The sequence below is a fragment of the Lygodium microphyllum genome, chromosome 30 (assembly GCF_053477565.2).
Source record: "Lygodium microphyllum isolate KBCC chromosome 30, Lygodium_microphyllum_v1.1.10, whole genome shotgun sequence".
NCBI lineage: Eukaryota > Viridiplantae > Streptophyta > Polypodiopsida > Schizaeales > Lygodiaceae > Lygodium > Lygodium microphyllum.
In genome coordinates, this window is record NC_141164.1 from 80155476 (window position 1) to 80171194 (window position 15719).

The window sequence follows — 15719 nt, forward strand, 5'->3', positions numbered from 1 at the left end:
CAAATAACTTATAACAAGTATAGCACTACATATAAGAACCTTTTATTTTTTTATTGTTGTATTTTCATTTCCATTTACAAAGTGACAAAGGAGCACCGAAAAATTACAATGCAAAGGCCTTGAGTGAAGGCCAAATTCAAGGGTCTCCTCAAGGGTAGGGGCCTAATCTTCAAGAGCAAGCTTGGTCGTGAGTGCTCTTAGGTTGTCCACGAGGGTGGCGAGGTTGTCCTCAAGGTTGTCATTAGGTTGGGGGGCAAGCTATGGCAAGGGTTGGGAGGGTTGACCTGCTTCCTCCATATCACTCCAAAGAGCTTCCAATCTCTACGGTCCCCTCTCCACTTGCAACTTGCTCTCTACATCTTGTCTCAATTAAACCCATTGATGAACTTCTTCCATGGTCTCCTCATGACCTTATACAACATCTCTCATCTCTTGTAAAGCCCTTATCTACTCTTGTTCCTACTCACACATCCTCTATAATCTCTCTTTCATGAACTCATCTGTCTACACTACCTCCTTATTGCACTTGGCAATCGCAAATGCAAAAAAGTGAATGGCACTGACTTTGAATTTCTTGACTTCAAACTCCAAGTAGTTCCCTATATTAGTATCATGTGTCAAAGAAGAAATTACAATTTATGAGCTTCGATTGGAAAAACAAACTTGCATCATAAAAACCACTCACATTTGGAAGAATGTATATAACCTTCTGAAGGAGAAGCACATTGAGGCATGTCCTCCATCCACAACCAATGTCTATAGGGACCTATTGTGGGACCCACACACTCTCATCTATACACCTCTCCGTAAACAAAAAGAAGGAGAGAAGAGAAGAAAAGATAAAAACCAAGAGAGAAGAGAAAAAGCTCAAAGAAGAATCCCTTCATGCTTTCCTCCTTCTTCTTCTTCCCCTTCACAACTTTCCTCCTTCTCCTTTGTGCCCCTCTTCTCCTTCTTCTCATTCGTGCCCTTCTCCTCCTTCTCCTTCATGAATTTCCTCCTTCTTCTCCTTCGTGCCCCTCTCCTCCTTTGCCAATGGTGGTGGTGATGGTGGCAATAGCTCTCTCTCTCTCTCTCTCTCTCTCTCTCTCTCTCTGCCAACCTCCCAAACCTTTGAGCCCTCTCCCTCTCCCTTTCACTCTCTCTCGCTCTCGCTCGTTAGTTTACTATAAAATGTTGCTCAGGTTTTCGATGCCTTTTTTTTCTTAGTACATTGTCACTATTGGCATGGCAATATGCATTGCAAAGTGTCACTATGGGCGTCACAATTAGCATGTGCAAAGCATTGCTATTAGCACCACTATATGCTTTGCTATTTGCATCACCATATATAACAATGCTTTTATCGACCCCACTAACTCACATCAAAAACCGCTATCACTATGTATCCATTTCTTTGTAATGTATTGTTGAATGGATTGCTTTGGATAGCATGGATTTGGCTGTAGATTTCTTTGTTAATTGTGTGACCTCTTTTTTAGTCATGGTAGTATTTTCACAATTGTGAGAGTAGTCGTTCTTTTGCATATACATTGTTAATATTTTATCAACTTCTTCTTTCATGACTTCTACCAAGGTCTCAAGCGATATGTTTAATTTGTAATATAGGATCTCAATTGTGTAGGTGGATATGCCATTTGTTTTAGTATCTCTAGTAAGACTTGGGTATAGCACTTGTTCATAGTGGATTCTCATACACGTATCTTCAAATTAGATTTTGAATCTGTCAAGTATGATTTTTAGGAGTCGTGGATATGAGATGTGTTTGTGTTAGTGGGATTATACTCTAAGTTTAAAAAAATTTGAAGGTCATAGTAAGATTTATACCATTTGTGATTTTGTTCTATTCTCTAATTGAATTTACACTTGGATGTATTCATAATTTTAGAGGACATTATAGTATGTAGAGCCATCGATGTATGTTGATTATCTTTGCCCAAAAACATCTATCATTCTCATCTGGCTTATTGTTAGGAACCTATGGCAATGTGGGTAAACAAGATGGTGCTTGATTTGGTGTTGGATGTTCTTATGGTTTGGAATATATAGTTTGAACATCTGTACACATAGTTTAATATGGTTATATGACTTTAAATTATTGGAGATCTATAAATACTAGATAGTATTAGTTATGATATGTATCTTGTTTGGAATCATATGTGCCTTTGCACATGTTATTTATATGTAAAAATAAGAAATAAAACATCTATTTACTATTAATATATTTAAAAGGATATTAATACAAGTGTTAACCATTGGAAAAGGAACAACAATTTTTTTTTATTTTGCCTTGATTGGAAGAAGTGTAGGAATTATTCATGTGATGTACCATGCTATAGTTGGTCTATGTCCAATTATGCTAAGATATGTTTTTTGTGTGAGTGAGTCATAATGTTGGATACGGTATTAGTACAAATGCAGATGGATTTCGAGGCCCAACTATACATAGGTTCTTTCTTTTAATTATGTAAAAGAGGATCACATAGACCATTTGGGTATAAATATGCTCCGTATGTACAAAAGTGTTTTTTAGGAAACTGCAGCTCCTTAAGATTTATGGCCAATGATTGTATACACAAGTGTTAGCTAGAATGTGAATTTGTTGTACCACTTGTTGTTCAATGCCTTGCATTGGTGCTACCTACATCAAAGTGTGAGTTTTTGGTTGGTAGAGTGGATCATAACCTAGATCTATAGATCACTTTACCATTTGTTTACTCAATATGGTCAATTTTATGTGTTGCATTTTGCAAGACCTATGGTGAGATCAATGTTCTCTATTGTTGTTGTTGTTGAGACCTAATATGGGCCTAACAGTGGCTCTCACACACTCAAGCTCTTTAAGGGACCTCGCAAGACCAACCCCCATAGCCTTATGGCCATGAGTGACTGGCAATTGACTAGGAACACTCTCTCTAAGCCTTGATACATTGTGTTGTTGCCCAAACTCTTGACTACTTTCCCTGAACTCCAAGCAAGAGTGCATAAACTAAAGGTGTCTAATACACCACACAAATGTCAAAAAGGCATCTACTCAACTAATTGTGCAATCACTATATATGAGTGATCTACCCAATTAGGGATTTGGCCTGCTAGTCCTTGCCTTTTAGCACAATGTAACGCTTACTCTCCCCTCATTCTCACTAGAAACCCCTTTGAACCCTTGAGACTAATTGGCTTGGATCTCCTCACCTACTTTGTCAACATAAGAACCAATTGCTATGCAATGGTATATACATAAAAATCCTTCAATGCATAGTGTTCATGAGAGTGCACAAGCATTTTTAATGTGAGAAAATAAGAAGTGGCTACAAAAAATAAGTCTTTATATCATTTCATGACTTTCAACTACATAGTATGTCATACACATCCCAAAAGCACGGAGTGTTCCTCACTCATGCCACTTTTGGGTACATATTTCACACATAATCACCCTAGATATGATATTCAAATAAGAAAGCAACATTATCAACATTCTTCATCAAAATTTAATATGTTTTTTCATGTAGATTACTATGTATGGCACTGAGACCAAGCCTATGCTACCAATATGCATGTTTTACTTTAAAATATTAATTTAAAAAATGAAAAGAAAAATGTGATATTTTTACATTTCCAAGTTTACTAGACCATTCTTCATGTTCACCTACATATTGGTTTTTTTCTTTATTTTTTGCTAATATTTTTATTTTTCTTAATTCTTAACCATTTTATTCATAAAAAATAAAGAAACTCAAAATAGCCAATGTTAAGTACTAATAATTAATTATCTTCATACATTCTTTTATATATCTCTAAAATATTTTTCAATGGGATTTTGTTTGCTATAAAAACTAGGCCGCTTACCTATTGAGCACCTATACACCTTCACTACAAGGAATTGGGCAATTAGCGACGCCGATTAGCGACGGCGGATATCGGTGTCGCTATTGGCGTCACTATTTGCGTCGCATTTGCGTCGCAAATAGCGACGCCCATAGCGACGCCAATTTGCGTCGCTAGCGACGCCCATAGCGACGCCAATAGCGACGCCGCATGAAAAAAAACGCGGCCGAAACCCGAGCGTCGTTTTCATTTCTTTTGCTTCGACTTTTGAGAGCGAGAGCGAGGGAGAGAGCGAAGGCTTTGTGAGAGAAGAAGAGGAAGAGACTTACTGCTGCCGCCGCCGCCGCCACCGCCGTTGTTCGCGAAGGAGAGGAGGAGCCCTCATTGCAAAGAGAAGCCGCCCCACGCTCGCCATATCTCATTGGTGAGTCTCCCTCTCTCTTTCTTTTTCTTGTTGAAGGTTTAAATCGTTCTCTTTTTCTTGTTTAGGAGAGGAAATAAAAGAGAAGGAGAGGTAGAGGGAGAGGGAGGGAGAGAAAGAGAGGGAGAGTGCATTCTCTCTCTCTCTCTCCCTTTTGCTTGTTTAATGTTTAAATTACTTTCTTTTTTGCTTGTTTAGGAGAGGAAACGGGAGAGTAAGAGAGAAAGAGAGGGAGAGGGAGAGGGAGAGGGAGAGAAAGAGAAAGAGAAAGAGAAAGAGAAAGAGAGGGAGAGGGAGAGGGAGAGGGAGGGGGAGGAAATGAGAGAGGGAGAGAAAGAGAAAGAGAGGGAGAAGGAGGGAGAGTGCATTCTCTCTCTCCCTCTCCCTTTTGCTTGTTTAATGTTTAAATCACTTTATTTTTTGCTTGTTTAGGAGAGGAAATGAGAGAGAAAGAGAGCGAGAGGGAGAGGGAGGGGAAGGAAATGAGAGAGGGATAGGGGAAGGAAATGAGAGAGGGATAGAAAGAGAAAGAGAGGGAGAGTGCATTGTATCTCTCCCTCTCCCTTTTGCTTGGAGGATGTTTAAATCACTTTATTTTTTGCTTGTTTAGGAAATGAGAGAGAAAGAGAGATAGAGAGGGAGAGGGAGAAAAAGAGAAAGAGAGGGAGAGGGAGAGGGAGGGAAAGGAAATGAGAGAGGGAGAGAAAGAGAACGAGAGGGAGAGGAAGAGGGTGAGAGAGAGTGTGTGTGCATTCTCTCTCTCACGATGGGTTTGGTTGTTTGTTGTTTGAATCGCTTTCTTTTTTGCTTGTTTAGGAGAGAGGGAGAGGGAGGGGAAGGAAATGAGAGAGTAAGAGAGAAAGAGAGGGAGAGGGAGAGGGAGAGGGAGAGAAAGAGAAAGAGAAAGAGAAAGAGAAATAGAGGGAGAGGGAGAGGGAGGGGAAGGAAATGAGAGAGGGAGAGAAAGAGAAAGAGAGGGAGAAGGAGGGAGAGTGCATTCTCTCTCTCCCTCTCCCTTTTGCTTGTTTAATGTTTAAATCACTTTATTTTTTGCTTGTTTAGGAGAGGAAATGAGAGAGAAAGAGAGCGAGAGGGAGAGGGCGGGGAAAGAAATGAGAGAGGGATAGAAAGAGAAAGAGAGGGAGAGTGCATTGTATCTCTCCCTCTCCCTTTCCTTGGAGGATGTTTAAATCACTTTATTTTTTGCTTGTTTAGGAAATGAGAGAGAAAGAGAGATAGAGAGGGAGAGGGAGAAAAAGAGAGAGAGGGAGAGGGAGAGGGAGGGGAAGGAAATGAGAGAGGGAGAGAAAGAGAACGAGAGGGAGAGGGTGAGGGTGAGAGAAAGAGAGAAAGAGAGGGAGAGGGAGGGAGAGGGAGAGGGAGGGAGAGAAAGAGAGGGAGAGGGAAGGGAAGGAAATTTAAGATAATAGACTTATTGATAATGGTATGCAATGTACTTTGCCATGGGCCACGTACATTGGTAACTCTTTAAGATGGCTTAAAAATGGTCAATTCCTTCATGAAGTCCAAGTAGGGGATCTAATTGTGATATGCATAATTCATTGTTTTTGTATTAACTTTATAGGCATGCCAAATTAGAAATCATGCCAACTAGTCAACGGAAGGACTAAAAGAAAATGATACCCTAGCTAATGGTCATTAAGGTACTTCATCAAAATGAACCCAAAAGTATTGTTATAGAAGAAGAAACCCTTAAATTGAGTATAGGATAATTTCTCTCAGGTCTTATGACTATGAGTAGAATTGATTGAAATAAATTTTATTACTATAGTTATAAAATTTCATAGATGGCGCGCATTAATTTTAAAATGGATTACTTATACTCAAAGCTGAGATATAACAAATAATTATCTATCGGGACAAACAAATCCTTGAGCATGATACAAGGCCGAGATATAACATCGGAAAATCTCTCAACTACTATATACAATGCAAGATTTATGGTCAACTTACAACTTGACGTACATCTCCATAAAGCTATCCATTTAAGCCTCATTTGCTGTAATGTAGATAAGATGGAAAACGAAGAAGGTCTTATTGTTCAAGACCGCGAGACGTATCTTAATCAGCGTGTCCCATGTCCTTGCTCTCAATGCAAGTTGGCAATTAGACGAAAACACCGATTGTCTATAGAACACGTACGACGATTTGGCGAGTTTCAATCTGAGATCATTGATCAGGCGATTGCGGATTTTCAGCAAACGGTAATTTGAAGTTAGCATTTTTCATGCATTGTACTCTTAAGCTAATTGAAAACCATACACAATAAGATTGGGTCTTGTTGGCAAATTTTCTATCCAGGGGGTGATGTCTCGACCCAAGGGGGAGTGCACCCTTTGCGGCCAATTAGAAGAGTTCGTGGACGTGCGATGGATGGATTGCAGGAGCCAATCGACCACTCGCAAGGCCCATCTATACCGTCAATGCCAGAGGAGACAGACAACCTTCCCGACCTGCCTACAATCTTGGAGCCTGAGATGAAGGCAATGATCGATGCATTGATTCCCATGGATGTTGAGACATCTGACCCGCTTAGAGAGGAAGCATCCATACCATTATATGATGGGTGCCGAGTATCTCGGTTGAAGACATTGCTTGACGTCTTAAGTGTGCAAGCAAAATACGGTTGGAGCGATACGAGTGTGACTAAGTTATTCAGGTACCTTGCACACAGGCTTCATTGATTTTTTTTTTAACAGTATTATTGCAAACATTTGTGTTTTTTCAAGGTGTTTTATGATTTTTTTCAGGTTATTGAAATATCATATATTGCCACTTGCAAATACCATGCCTGAGTCTCGTGATGATGCACGACATGTTTTACGGAAGCTTGGCATGAACTACAATAACATCCATGCATGTATCAACGACTGCATATTGTTTCGAGATGAATACGAGACTATGGAGACATGTCCAAAGTGTGGTGCTCACAGGTATCGACAGGACTTGCAAGGGCAAACCATCCCTCAAAAAGTTCTCAGACACTTTTCGCTCATCCCCCGCATAAACCACATGTTTCGCACGTCTGCCATGGCAAGCTTGACAACGTGGCATGTGCAGAATAGGTCCACGAATGGAGTTCAACGAATATCAGCAGATTCGCGCGCATGGAGCCACATTGACTCTACCTTCCCAGGCTTTGCGCGAGAGCCAAGGAATCTTCAGCTCGGTCTCGCCATGGATGGTGTGAACCCATTCGGTCTGCGCTCGACTTCTTACAGTGTGTGGCCTATAGTGCTTGTCAACTACAACATCCCTCCATGGCTTTCTATGAAGAAAGGACATCTCATCCTTAGCTTCTCGTCTCGGGCCGCTACAAAGTAAAAAATATGGACGTGTATCTTCATCCATTAGTCGATGAGCTTAAGATTTTGTGGGACGAGGGGGTCACGGTGCAAGATATGAGCAGGCGCGATGGTCGGCGGTTAGCCAACATTCGAGCCATTCTCATGTGGACGATGCATGACTTTCCGGGATTGGGAGAGTGCTCAGGTGAGCAGACCTTTATTCTCGCTGGTAATATCTATATTTTATTTCATTCAATCAAGTATTCACTAGGTCGTGGATCGCCTTACAGGTCTGGTTACCTCAGGTTATCATTCATGTCCATTGTGTGGACCACAGTTAGACTCCCTAAGGTCACGAACCATGAAGAAGATGGTGTCAAGATTGTGGGAGAGAAGGAAGGAGTCTCACTTGTAGCTTTCTTGATTGCACAATGGGGGAATACACACAAGGGTGGAGGCTGAAAACAGTTTTCCTCTTCTTAGTTGTGTAAGCCAAAAGAACTCTCTTACAATGAAATAGAAGAACCCTATATATGGGTCTCAAACCAAACTGAACTAACTAAGGTGGCATACTAACTGAGCCACGAACTAGAGTAGATAAGGATAGCTATCATGTAGCTATTATTCATGGGCGTTGTACCAACCGCATCTGCAACTAACACGTCGGTGACATAAATGCACAACGGTCACCCTGGCGTATCACGAGTGGAGCTCGATATCTCAACACTCCCCCTCGAGCTCAATCCCAATTCCTGCACACCAAGCAGGTCTCTGAACTTGCGCAGCTTCTCTGCGCCCAATGCCTTCATGAATATGTCAGCTACCTGATCCTCTGTGCTGACATAAACTAGATCAATAAGACCTAGTAAAACCCTCTCTCGCACATACTGATAATGCACCTCAATGTGCTTTGTTCTAGCATGATAGACTGGGTTATTTGCCAAGTGTATACTACTCATGTTGTCACAATAAATGACAACTGGCCCATCTGTAGGCTCATGCATATCATAAAGTAGCTTATGCAACCAAGCTACCTCACATGCAGCCATTGCTGCACCCCTGTACTCAGCCTCTGTGCTCGACAAGGCAACTGTAGGCTGTTTCTTGCTGCTCCAAGTGACTGCAGCACTCCCAAAAGAGAACACATATCCCCTGGTAGAACGTCTATCAGAAATGCTGCCAGCCCAATCAGCATCAGTGTATCCATGCAACTGTATCTGAACCCCAGTCTCATAAAATAGTCCATACTGCAATGTGGACTTCACATACCTGAGTATGCGTCTAGCCGCATCCAAATGCGGTTTCCTTGGAGCCTGCATAAACTGACTTACCAATCCAACAGCATAGCTCAAATCTGGCCTGGTAATAGTCATATAAATCAAGCTTCCTACTATGCGTCTGTACATAGTAGGGTCTTCCAGAAGCTCACCTGCATCTGCGCTCAGCTTCACATTCTGCTCCAAAGGAACTGAAATAGGCTTGCAGCCTGTCATCCCATATTTGGACAGCATGTCCAATCCATACTGCCTCTACAAGAGCTGTATCCCACTTGGTGATCTAATCACCTCAATGCCCAAGAAATAACGCAGCTCTCCCAAATCCTTCATCTCAAACTTCTGCTTCAATAGCATTTTCACATGAAGGATATCTTCATCACTGTCACCTGTCATAATCAAATCATCAACATAAATGACAAGTAGCATAATACCTTTCTCTGTTTTTCTCACATAAAGTGAGAAATCTGCCTTGGAAATCTGAAAGCCAATAGTGACAAGATACTATCCTATCTTGTCAGATCATGCTCTAGGTACTTGCTTCAAGCCATACAAGGCTTTCTTCAACCTGCAAACAAACTCAGGATGAACATCATGCACATAACCTGGTGGCTGCTCCATATAGACCTCTTCTTGCAAATCACCATGCAAGAAGGCATTCTTTCCATCCATCTGATGTAAAGACCATCCCTTTGATGCAGCCATAGCAATGACTGCTCTTACGGTTGCCATCCTTGCAACCGGACTGAATGTTTCTTCATAGTCAATGCCATATGTTTGTGCATACCCCTTGACTACTAATCTTGCCTTGTATCTGTTCACAGAACCATCTGCATTGTGCTTCACCTTATAAACCCACTTACAGCCAATTGCATTCTTACCTTTAGGCAAAGGTACCAATTCCCATGTAGCATTTGCTTCCAAGGCATCCATTTCTTCATCCATGGCTTTCTCCCATTTTTCTTTTCCCATGGCTTGCTCAAAAGAAGTGGGTTCTGGTTCCTGTATCACCTTGACCATATATGCATAGTGAATGGTTGTAAATCCATCATATTTTAGCCTATCCACAGGATACCTAACTCTGGTAGACCTGCGCAAAGTGGGTTCACTCCCAGGTGCTCTCAAAACATCCCTGGTCTTCCTTACTCCAGGTGTAACAATAGAAGGAATACCCAACTCATCATCAATGCTCTGTTCTGAGCCACTGGATTCACCATCCACATAAGAGTGACCTGCATTCACATCAAACATGGGCTGATCAACCTTCTCTTTTCCTTTTCGTGATACCTGCATACCACTATCTGCATTACTTTGAGAAGATTCTCCTGATCTCAATCTGCCTGTCCATGGCGAAGAATGTGAACCACTGCTAGAGGACGCTCCAGGTCCACTAATATTTTGTGACTGCTACTGTGAATTCTGTGCAGCATTACCATTTTGTGCATCTACATCATCAATCACATTTACTGGTTTATACCAGCTACTCATCTCATCAAAAACAACATCTCTGCTCACTGTAAACTTACGAGTAGAAGGGTTATAGCATCTATACCCTTTTTGCTGCAGAGAGTAACCAATAAAGATGCACTTCTCAGCTTTTGGATCCAACTTGGATCTCAACTCATCTGGCACATGTACATAGGCAATGCAACCAAAAATTTTCAAATGAGAAATATCTGGTTTCCTACCAGTATACCTCTCCTCTGGAGTCATTCCATGTATTACTCCAGTGGGAGTCCTGTTCATTATGTAGACTGCTGTAGCAACTGCTTCAGCCTAATAAAAATCTGGCAAGTCTTTTTCATTGAGCATGGCACGAGATACCTCTCCAATATGTCTGTTTTTTCTTTCTGCAATTCCATTTTGCTGTGGGGTATGACTGCATGAATATTGCTGCTTTATGCCATGCTCCTGCAAGAACCTTGCAAACTCATTTGAGAGGTACTCTCCCCCTCCATCTGACCTTAGGCATTTTATTTGCAGACCTGTTTCTTTTTCAACCATAGCTTTAAGCGTTTTGAAATGCCCAAAAACTTCACTTTTCTTTTTCATAAAATACACCCAAATTTTTCTGCTATAGTCATCAATAAAAGTGACAAAATAATGACAACCTCCAAGAGATGCAGCTTTAGTAGTCCACACATCAGAGTGGATTAATTCCAATGGCTTCTTACTCTCTTGAACATGTCTAGGAAATGGTTTCCTTGCCTGTTTTCCAAACTGACAGGCTTCACATACCTTATGCATTTCTGCAACCTTGAATTTGGGCAATCCTGCAACAATATTTTGGGCCTGCATTGATTTAAGTCGCTGTACATTAACATGACCAATGCGTTTATGCTAGATATCAATATTTGCAACTACACCGGTCCCATGTGCAAACATTGCTGCACTCAATTCAGACATGTTTGCATCCAATGTAAACATTCTGCCCTTCTTCTTTCCTTTTGCTATCAAGCGACCACTATTTTTCATATCCCCAACAAAGCATCCATGAGGATTAAATCTGACCTGTAAGCCCTGCTCAACCATTTGACCAACAGAAACCAGATTCTTGGTGATATTCGGGACATGAAATACATCGGACGGGTATTTTTTTTTCCCATCCTGCATAGACAAAGGAATTTTTCCAATCTGCACAATAGGATGTGCAGTATCATCACCAGTCTCCACAAATCCTGGTTTTTCCATTTTCCTTGCATCCTCCATCCATTCTGCATGACCTGTCATGTGGTTTGATGCACCTGAGTCAACATACCATACATCATTGCTTTCTTCTGCACTTGTCACAGAATTGTTCATGTGCTGCACCATGAACAAATGCTCATTTCTGTCATCACCGTGTCTACTAGAAGATGCATAATTCCCTTGTTGCAGTTTTCCATTCATGATGTCATTCTGCTTTTTATAGCAGTCTTTAGCCATATGACCCATTTTACCACAGTAGTAGCATTCAACATTACTATTTGCATTTTGACCTCTTTGCCATCCACCACGACCTCTTTGGCTCCCCCTGCCTCTAGAGTTACCACGTCCTCCTCCATAGGACTGGTTTTCTTGAGTTTGCTGCATATTCTGATTTCTACCACGGCCTCCAAATCGGCCTCCTCTACCTCTGCCTCTACCTCTTCCAGCATTTGAGTAGAAGACAGCTTCTTTTGAAGTTCCTCCTGAAGAAGATGCACCACCATTTCTCTGCTCCTCAGAAATTAGAAGAGCAATCAACTCCTCAAAATCAGGAAATCTTTCACGAACTGAAATGGATGTCCGAAACTGTGCATAATCCTTTCCTAGACCATTCAAGGTCACAGAAACTAAATCATCATCTTCCACTGGCGATCCAATGGAAGCAAGTGCATCTGCAATCTTCTTCACCTTCATGTGGTAGTCATTGATGCTCATATTTTCTCTTTGCACATTGTGCAACTCTTGCTTGAGCTACATTTTCCTGGCTTGTGTATTTGTGCTATACATCTTTGACAGAGTATCCCATGCCTCCTTTGGCGTACTTGCATCCTGAATATGCGCAATCATAGAGTCTGAAATGCTGATAGATAGCCAGTACATAACTTTCCTGGCTCTCTCATGCCATGCTTTGAATGCCTGCATTTGCTGTTGATTGGGAACATCAGGAAGAACTGGTTCTTCTTCATTTCCTGCAACAAATTCCCAATATCCTTTTCCCATAAGGAAATTCGTCATTCTAAACTTCCATGCCTGGAAGTTGTTCTTGTCAAGCTTTTCAGTTACAATCTGTGAAAGAGAATCAGACGCCATTATAGAACACTGCAAAAAATTCTGTCACTGCAAAAACTCACCTTCACCCTCACAAGGGCAAATCTGCAAAACTGGCGAAAGTGGTATTTGACCACACAGTCACTTCCTAGTGACGATTTTGCATAAACAGGAACCAAGGATGATTCTGAAACTCCCAATGTCTCTGCGCACAAGCATACGATGCAATTTCTACAGTAACTTTTCACCGACCTGTAGAACAGTGGCTGCACAGCATAAAACTGAGCCTTTTCCTGAGTGCATCCAGAAAACTTCCGCCTGCAAAACAGGCCCCGAAATGGCCCCAAATCAAAAAAACAAGGTCGCCAAGGGCTAAAGCCCTCTCCGCAGCATATACTGCCCTCTTGCTTCACCGCGAAGGGCGTCTCAACCTGAGACAATGCACTCTTGCAATTTCCGGCTATGCTACCTGCAGAGATCTGCTCCCAAAACAGAAAATGAAAGCAACATTGCTCCTCTTACCAGAACACCGCGAGCTTGGCTTGCTTTCTTGAGCTCCTTACCACGAACAAGGCTCTGATACCATGTCAAGATTGTGGGAGAGAAGGAAGGAGTCTCACTTGTAGCTTTCTTGATTGCACAATGGGGGAATACACACAAGGGTGGAGGCTGAAAACAGTTTTCCTCTTCTTAGTTGTGTAAGCCAAAAGAACTCTCTTACAATGAAATAGAAGAACCCTATATATGGGTCTCAAACCAAACTCAACTAACTAAGGTGGCATACTAACTGAGCCACGAACTAGAGTAGATAAGGATAGCTATCATGTAGCTATTATTCATGGCGGTGTACCAACCGCATCTGCAACTGACACGTCGGTGACATAAATGCACAACAGTCACCCTGGCGTATCACGAGTGGAGCTCGATATCTCAACAGATGGTATATCAAGGACACGTCGCTTTCTTGCCAGAGGATCATGAACTCAGGGAAGGTTTTCTTGGACGACCTCCAGCACGTATGAACGCTGCAAGCTGGTATGAGCTGAAAATGGTAAACCCGGAATCACATCCAAATGGAATGCGACGGTTTTCAGTTTTCTACGAGTTGCCATATTGGACCCACTTACAGGTCAACCACTTGTTGGATCCCATGCATATTTTTAAAAATGTGGGCAGCTTGCTATGGGACCACATCACAGGAAAGAGAGACACTATAGGGTCACGAATGGATTTAAAGGAGGTAGGTAAGATGGAGGCGCTCCGCAATCAAGTGCTGAAGGGGGAGTGCAGCTTCCTCGCACTCCCTGGGTTTTTTCTACCAAAGAAGAGCACATTGTGAAGCAAGTAATCAAGTCTATCCGCACTCCGACGGGTATGATGTGTTCTCTCAGGTCCGCATTTTCTAAAGATGACCAAATGTCTGGGCTAAAATCCCATCATTGGCATAAGATATGTTAGGTTTGTGAACAGAATGGATTTTAATTAGCGTGGACATTTTGAAATTTGAAAAGTGACCATTATTCTTAATGCTTTCTCATTTGTGGCAGTTTGTCCTACCGATCGCGATCGCGGGATGCCTTACTCCAGAAATTCGCGGGGCCATTTACAAGTTGTCGACTTTGGTGCAATGGATCTCACAGAAAGAGATTAAAACGTCCTCTATTGAATCCGCAAGGCGGGGAGCAGTTGAGACGGTCTGTCTCTTTGAGAAATACCTGCCCACTAGCATGCTCACGATACAAGTTCACCTTCTTGTGCATCTTGTGAACGAAGTGGAGATTGCTGGACCTGTCCATACACGATGGATGTTCTTCCTAGAGCGCTTCATGAAAACCCTGAAAGGCTTTGTGCGACAATGAGCTCGTCCAGAAGGTAGCATGGCAGAAGGTTGGTTGGTGTCAGAGGCATTAGTACATATCTCACAATGGCTACCAACGGTGGAACCAGACAATGAAATGCTATGGACGCTGAAGGACAATGATAGGCTGACTGGAGATGTGGTGGTTGGAAATGGGGTAGAAAAAAGAATGGATGCCTCAATGGAAGAGAAGGTGAATCGCTTTTGTATGTTGCACCATGCCTCCATGGAGACGTGGCTTGCCAAGTACCAGATTGCAAGGAAAGATCGAGAGGAAGCGCGAGCTGAATTCCGACGCAGTACGCGTCACCGACCGATTCGATATCCCGAAGGCATGGAGGAGATGCCACGGTTTATGTCAATATGATGGTTGCATGGAGCCTTGACCGCAGCATCTAGCGAAGGGATAGAGGTCTCAATGGAGGAGTGGGAGTTCTCGAGGGGATGTAATCCAAAGGTAATGAGGGGTTTAGAATGTGTCGTATCTAAATTTGCTTGCTACATCTAATTTGAGTGTTTCAATGTGCAGTACAAAATATATAGTGCAGCGTGGTCGCGCGGACGGCATTTTCGGGTGGAGCGTATTGACAAAATGCGATCCACAATGGACTTTGGTGTCATGGCAAGGTTTGAGCAAGAGAGCCGGTGACGAGCAACGGATCCGAACACGGTTGTGGATGAGATGGAGTATTTTGGGAACTTGCAAAGTATTATTACGGTGGATTACCGTAGCTTCTCCATGATACTATTCGATGTGCAGTGGTTCAAAGTGGTACTTGGAGGAGCTAGAGCAATAGTTTGAAGAGGTCCATCTGGATTTCTCGAAATAGATTTCGAAAAAAAATGGACGGATTTGCGCGACACCTTTGTGTTGCCGGCCCATTGTGAACAGGTGCAAATAGTCATTTGCTTGCTAATTGTAATACGACATGGTTCTTTTGTGGTGACAGGTCTATCGACCTTCCAGTGTATGCAGAGTTGTGTCAGGAGATTAACATGGGACCATAGAATACTTCATTCTTGGAGAATTGTATTACTCAATTCGTTGTTTAGATCTTCCATAAAGGTAGATAAGATATGCATTTTAAGAGAGATTTTTCAAAAATGATTTATATTAATATGCTTTGTATAGTTTAAATTGATTATTCTAACATCATTTTTTATCTGTGCAGGTATCGACATTTTCAGGATGAGTCGAGGGATGAGCGATGAGGAGTTTCAGGACATGATGGCATGCATGTCTCCAGATCAACTCGCGAGATTCAGAGAGATGGCAGACCAGGAGCTATCTCGTTCTT